The sequence below is a fragment of the Patagioenas fasciata genome, chromosome 6 (assembly GCF_037038585.1).
Source record: "Patagioenas fasciata isolate bPatFas1 chromosome 6, bPatFas1.hap1, whole genome shotgun sequence".
Lineage (NCBI taxonomy): Eukaryota > Metazoa > Chordata > Aves > Columbiformes > Columbidae > Patagioenas > Patagioenas fasciata.
This window is the reverse complement of record NC_092525.1, coordinates 39,354,814-39,361,819: the sequence shown is the minus strand read 5'-3', so window position 1 is coordinate 39,361,819 and position 7,006 is coordinate 39,354,814. Positions and strand designations below refer to the sequence as shown.

Sequence of the window (7,006 nt, the reverse complement as noted above, 5' to 3'; positions counted from 1 at the left end):
CAGAGTGGAGGGACTGAACTTGCAGGAGGGGTTTTTCTCTCTGTTGCGCTGACTTTACCGGTTATTTTTTAAAACTTCTGCAAGGCTTCTAAATCTATAGTTCAACCTTGTTAAATTTTTTAAGTATGGAAGCTTTGATATTCAAACCAGGAGGATACAAAACATGCACTTTTCTTTCACCTTCCCAGTTAATATTTGATAATTGGCTATGAAAGCACTTACTTGAACAGAATCCAGACAATCTCAAGTACTTGGGGTACCCGCCGTTAAAAGCGGCATTGTTGTGCAACTTCAAGATGGCAATTTTCCCACACCAACCACAAATTACTTTTAACAGTCATTTGGCACAGTGTGTGTCTGCTGGATCATTATCGAGGTAAATGTTTTGTTTATTGAAAACCCACTCTGTGTGAAGAAGCCAGTGAACGTTAGGTATTTAATAGCACTCTTCACGGCGGCCCCTGAACAAGTGCGGTGGCACTAATGGATTCAACGCCGTTACTGCAAGCAGAAGAACATCAGCTACTGCCAAACACTTAAATATTGCTTTTTTAAACCAACTAGGAACATCTTAAGGAACAGGGCTCGTCTGAGAGATCCGATGTCACTGTGACAGGAGCTGAAATGATGTGGCATTGCCATTGTCCCCTTATGCACAACAAGGAACAGCGTAGCAAGACAGGAAGAAAAGAGCATGTCCTGGAGTGTCCCAGTTCCCAAAGAGTCCAAAGCTGGTTCGGTATGTGGAGAGAGGACAGACTTTGCCATTTTTCTGGTCCCCACTATCCATCTGACCTTTACCATCCTTCTGGTCCCCACCGTCCTTCTAATCTCCACCATTCTGATCCACACCATCCTTCCTCTGATCCTCGCCGTCCTCCCAAGAAGCACCAGCAGGGGAGAAGGATGGGAGGGGGAGCTGTCAGGGACATGATCTTTCTGTAGAAGAGGAAGAGAATAACCAACTATTTCTTCTGCATTGAGGGATAGCTGAGAAAAACAGGTTTCGTCTCTCTAATATATTTCCCACCATCAAAAAATAGGAACCATACCAGAAGAGCTTAAAAACCAGAGCAAACCCAACCCAACCAACCAACACCAGCAAGCTACGCAGTAGTTGTCACCTTGGATGATCCATCCCCTTCTGTAAAGCTGAACGCTGCTCCCCTTTTGGCAGGAAAGCATTGTTTTCAACACTCCTAACAGACACGCTGCACAACTCAACACTCAGGTTTTCTTACCACATAAAACCATTTATCACAAGTCACTGAAGACCCAGGAAGAGATGAAATACTAAGCAGGCTGAGCCCTTCCCTGCTTCTAAAAATCAGCCTAAACACAAAAATGATATCCAACTTCTCAAAAGCACTACATTTCAGAGACTAAACCATAAACGTATTCAACCGAGTCGGTCTTTGAAACTTTTCATTTAGCTCTATGAAGATAAACAGTAGATCAGCATTTTCATTAAAAAGAAATGTCACGGCTCATTCCTTTCTGTGATTGAAGAGGATGTAGCAACATGTTTCAAAACTCAAGAGAGAAACATATGCTTGCAATAAAAAATAAATAAAAATGTGATTGTTGTTCCATTAAATATTTCAGCCTGTGATTATAATTACTTCCTGATTGGGAAGAATTCCCATGTTAAAAGCCCTATGTAATAACAGCTAAAATAGATAAAACAGGAACGGTAAAGCTCACTGGATCCGCTTCCCTAGACAAGGGGCAGGGTAGGAAATTTAATGGCTCTTCATATATTCTTCTTTTTGTAATTATAATTGTGCAGCTCAAGGAACTTGCATCCCCCAGTACTTCTCTGTTCTCTTTCTCCAAGCCATATCTGGAACAAACTACTTCAGCAACTGAATTTCCAGCAGATTTTGATTGAGGCAAGACAAAGTCCTCACACTGGCAGTCGCAGAGGAGAAATAAGATCTGCAGGTCTTTCGAGAGCAGAACTTTTCAATACAACTTTCAAGGAAGGATTTGGCAAAAAATATTTCTTCGGGATGAAATGACTGGTTTGAATGAAGGACCGAAGACTGGAAATAAACCGCCCATGTGCTGAATCAATCTTTCGGCAAGTAGGACTCCTGAGAATTTGTAACAACGTTCAAAACACCAAGAAAATCTCACAAGTGTGCATCAGTGCTGCTCCATATGGCAAGTTGGAAGACAAAGGTTTCCTCTTGCGTAAAACAGACGTGGATTACTGGACAAGAATTGCTGAGCAATCTCAAGCCAGCAGCAAGCTTCTCAAGTCTGCACTTTTCTCGCTTTTGGTGAAGGCTTCTTGCCCAATTGGTGTGTAACATCCAGTCTAGAGCAGAACACACTATTAATCTTCTCGGAGTATCTTTCTGCAAGTATCTAAGCCCACATTTGCAAAGCAAAGTGAAGACCTGAAAGAGTTTGGGATGTTTAAACAGGATTTTTCCTCCAGTCCTTTAGTACCATAATGCAGTATACTAGTAGTTTAACATAAATATATAACTGTACATAAAAACTATACAATGAGCCACTCAAAAAAGCATCCAGGAAAGCAACAGACAAGGACCTGGAAAGCTTTGGTGTTGATCGCGACTACTTTCTTTGTGTTAACTTTAAAATAGTAACGATTTTCTTTCATCTTAAATACACGAACAATGAAGTAAAACAATGTCAAGTCAGATGAGAAAATCCTAAGTCACTTCAAACACTCGAGATCTGATGCACACTGTGAGCACAGTCCTTCTTCAACAGATTAAAGTACTCTCAGATCTATTTTTTGTTCTAGTCAAAGGCAGACACATTGCATAAAACATCAGGGGGCTCGCTTTGATCACATGCAGATCTTTACATTTCTTGTTAAACAGTTATAAAAATAAAAAAAGCCTTACGAGAGGTAAACTCAATTGAGGTCTTGAATTTAGTACCACTTTGGAGGTGTAAAAATAATTATTTGTACAGTAAGTTTTGGAGTTGTATCTCTAGAGGAGATAAAGGAATAATCCACAGCTCTGCACAGAACCGGTCTCACTCGGAGAGGGTTGTTACCTTCATTGAAATAAACCTCTCCTTCATACCACTGGATTAGAACAGTGAGAGCTCCCGAGCGGTAATAGGGCCTTTTTGTGCCACTCTGGAAGTCCACGGGAATGATAAAACTGTCTTAATTAAGTCTAAAGATTTTCTCAGCGTAAGATGGTCCCTGTGAGAGCCAGCCTGAGCAGTTCTTTGTCTTCGAGAATGAGATCCGATCTGAGGTATTAGTGGCAATGCCCAGAGCAGGAGTTGCTAAAAATAAAGCATTGCAAGGATGGGGTGGTGTTCAGCCTCAACCTAGAGCCTCCTTTATCGCTTTTTTTAAGGCTTTTCCAAAAATAAAACTGAATTTGAGCCATCAACTTTTTATATTGATTTTCCTCCATGTCATGAAAAAAAAGGTTAAGCAACTGCTAAGAAATTGGAAGGAGATTAAGCATAGAAAATAGCTTGTAATGCAAAGGAAAATGGGGCTGTTAAGACCCTCACACTTAGGACGAGATAAAAGCCACGCAGTAGTGAAGAAGCTTGATTTCTCCATCCTTTATTTTATCTTGCAGTTCTGCAGACTTTAGCACTCAGCAAAATAAACCCAAGCACGCAGGGAAAGGCTTTTCCCCGGCCCACCGCGGTTTGTCACATCACCGAGTCGCGCCGAGCGCCGCGGAGGCCCGGGAACACTTTTCCTTCTCCGCGTTACCTTGGCAACTTCGTTTTAACGGAGCAAAAGAGGAGGAATTCTTCTTAAAACATCAAGAAATCAAATCACATTCTGGCAGATTAAAGGAGCTTTATCCTCGTTTATCTGAACTACTCGTCAACATACTTAAACTCAAAGAGATGTAGGTCAGCGGTTCTGTCCTTTTGTGAGTTGTATCTGCAACCACGACAGGGTAACCACTTTGAACGGCGTCTGCTCGTCAGTTCCACCCCTCGTCTCGGAAATTAGAGCTTTCATCATCCCGGTTATTTAGGGATTTTGTGTTTTTCGAGTGCATTTTTTAGTACGACAGCAACATATCGAGCACCAGGTAGCGTTTCTGAAGTCTTGCTCTTTCAAGAAAAATGCTCGCTGGTTATGCAAATAAAGGCCAGCTCAGCGATTTATGCTTTGAGTTAATCAACACAGAGCAACGGATTTATATGAACCATTTATTCAGACGGTAGAAAGCAATTTCAGCCTGATTTGCAAGCCCACAGCTAAGAACGATGGATTACAGCTCCACTCCTTTAGTGGGCCGCTCTCTGCACAACTCCTGCATCTGTTTTACCACGTGTTTAAACGTGTGTTATAAGACCTATAGAGTAGTTAAATTCCAACTCTACATGGGTTAAAACTACATACGTGTACTTATGCAACTTTGTACCTAAGGTAGGCTTTCCACAAAACTGATGTAAGAGGTGAGGAATTATTCCAAATTGGTTGCACCAGACCATTATTCTCCATTTCTCTAGAGGACTGGAATTCATATGGACTAATAAAATCTATTGAAATAACGTATAGCGATAGGGAGCTATTTTAGTCTGTAGGTGAAGCTTTGATATTCTGAGGTAAGACTGTTGGCAAGATGGCAAATTCACGTCATCCCTTGTAGGACATTTTTCATGTCCACAAGGAAATCCACAGAGACTTTTGATTAATCTTTCAACTGCATATCAGGCATTTAAGGATGAATATCCCCCTGGTAAACAAATACCTTTGGTAGCACAGCTTGGGAAAAACAGCTCCACAGTGACGATTTCCAATATTAGACATTCTCTTCTGTCCATGTTCATGCAAAATAATTTGCAAATATCAGGAACAATGGGATAAGGGTGAACGATCAGAAAAACTCTTTTTTGCATTCATAGGCTTCGGTGTATTCTTTTCAAGTAGTTCAACATGACTATATTTTAAAATGCTAATGTCAACCATTTGCATAGTCTCCTCTGAATAATAAATGGCAGAGACTCACTGAATAAAAATTAAACAGTGAATCCCACGTCTACACAGATGCGCACTGACCTTACCAGTCAGTCTCCTTTACCAGTTCCAGGATATTCTTGTTTTCACTTTCTTGGGCAATCTCAAGCTATATTTTGCTTTTATTTCCATGTTTATACTCACTATGATTTTTCCTTCATTGCACTGATCCCCACTGCGTGTGCTTCTCCATCCCTTGGAAAACTTCTCTCCACCCTGCGTGCCTTGATTTTCTCAGTGTGTTGACAGGTTTTTTCTGTATCTGCAACAAAATCCCAGAATCCAAGCGGTGATAGCTGTCTGAAGAAGAAAGCCTGTCTGTAGTAGCAACAGATCACTGGAAAGCACTGGGAAGAAATGCCCTTTGTCTAACAGGAATGCATCCATGCATAGGTGACAAATGGAGCATGTTGGAAAACCAACCCATATTGGAACACAACAGCTATTCAACCAATCCTCATCTTCGTCATTTTGGGGCCATTTTTCGGTGAAATACTTTATCATGTATTCAATTCTTCACTCCAGTTATGCAAAACCAAGCCTACACAGAAAACTAAGCTCTAATTATGACACCTGAGAATTTTTCTAAGCTAATAATGCAATATGAGGCCATGGTGGAAACAGTAAACTTAACTTCATTTAGGGGGGGTTCAAGAGTAAAAGGATCATCTCTAGAGCGATTAAAAAGCTATTGTTATCTATCTCTTTCAAATTAACTACATACGAGGCAATACAAAACAAAGCAGTTTGCAAAGTATTTGATTTTACCTGAAGTTTCCACTGGGCCTGGACTCCAGCCCTGCACTGTGTTTAGCCTTGCACGTCTGAGTAGCCTGGCTACTGCATGGCCATGGTGGAGGTGGCTCCTCGGAGGACACGGCTACATGACATGTTGTTTCGCAAGATGCAGCTCCTCCTGTGGAGAACCAGATTTTATGTACACATTTCATGGAATTATTAGAGTATCACACCTCAATGAGACAGAGATTTGGGTTTGAACACGGACATCACAGCTGCAACCACACAGCATAACCCATAATCAGTTTAACCGTACTAATTTCAGCTCACGAAGCAGCACAGACAAAAACCTCCTAGACAACTGTTACCCAGATGCACACATCCCCTCCAGCAAATGTTTGCAAAAAGGCTGAGACCTGGTTTTAAAGTTACCAGCACACAGTTCGTAGATGTGAGCAAGCCAGGATGTCGTCATGAATTTCTGAGTCTCTGCAGCATAAAAGGGATTGCAAACTAAAATCTGTGTTGTGCCTCAGAGCTGCAGGAATTGTTTGGTGGAGCAGGGGGGCTGGTTTTTTTCCAAAGTTAGCTCATGTGTATGTCAACCAGGTCAGAGGAACATGTAGCCTTTCACCCAGGGTCATCAGCTTTCATTCCTCTAATTACTTCTCAGAGAGCACAAGTAAGAGGTGAACATACTTAAACCAAAAAATTGGGGATTTAAAGAATGGATATCCGAAACTTCAGGGTTATTCACAGAACAGCTGAGGTTGGCAAGGCCGCCTGGTCTAACCCCTCAGCTCAAGCACCTACAGCTGGTTGCCCAGGCCCATATCCAGATGTTTTTTGAATACATCCAAGGCTGGACACTCTACAATCCCTCTGTGCATGGCTATCATGAGTGCTTTGGTAAAGTAACCAGTACTATCAAAAAATCTTGATGGCAGCTGCTACACAGCTACATGGCAGCTCTTGAAATCCCACTGAAGGGGAAAGGACACAGAACTGAAGGGGTTTTTTCAGCAGGATGAATTGTTGGTTTGCATGTTTTTATTAGCGATATGAGGAAAGAAAACTTTCCATCCTACCATCGCTAAGACTTGCAAATGAAACAAAGAATGGGGCAGGGGAAAACACGACTGAGAAACCATCACTTATAAAGAAAGGCTTCATCTTCAAAATCACTGAGTAGAATCACAGAATCGTTTTGGTTGAAGGGACCATCAGGATCATCAAGACCAGCCATACCCCACCCCTGGCACTGCCCCATGTCCTGAG

The 7,006-nt window shown here is 41.7% G+C and overlaps 1 long non-coding RNA gene across 1 annotated transcript; it reads right to left on the bottom strand.

Moving 5' to 3' along the window:
- Nucleotides 1-500: 500 nt before the first annotated feature.
- LOC139828238 (uncharacterized) lies at nt 501-5,898 on the bottom strand. Its single transcript, XR_011739615.1, has 3 exons — nt 5,759-5,898; nt 5,135-5,252; nt 501-939 (listed from the first exon to the last, which is right to left on the bottom strand). It is a non-coding gene; the product is annotated as an uncharacterized lncRNA (long non-coding RNA).
- Between the last annotated feature and the right edge of the window lie 1,108 nt (nt 5,899-7,006).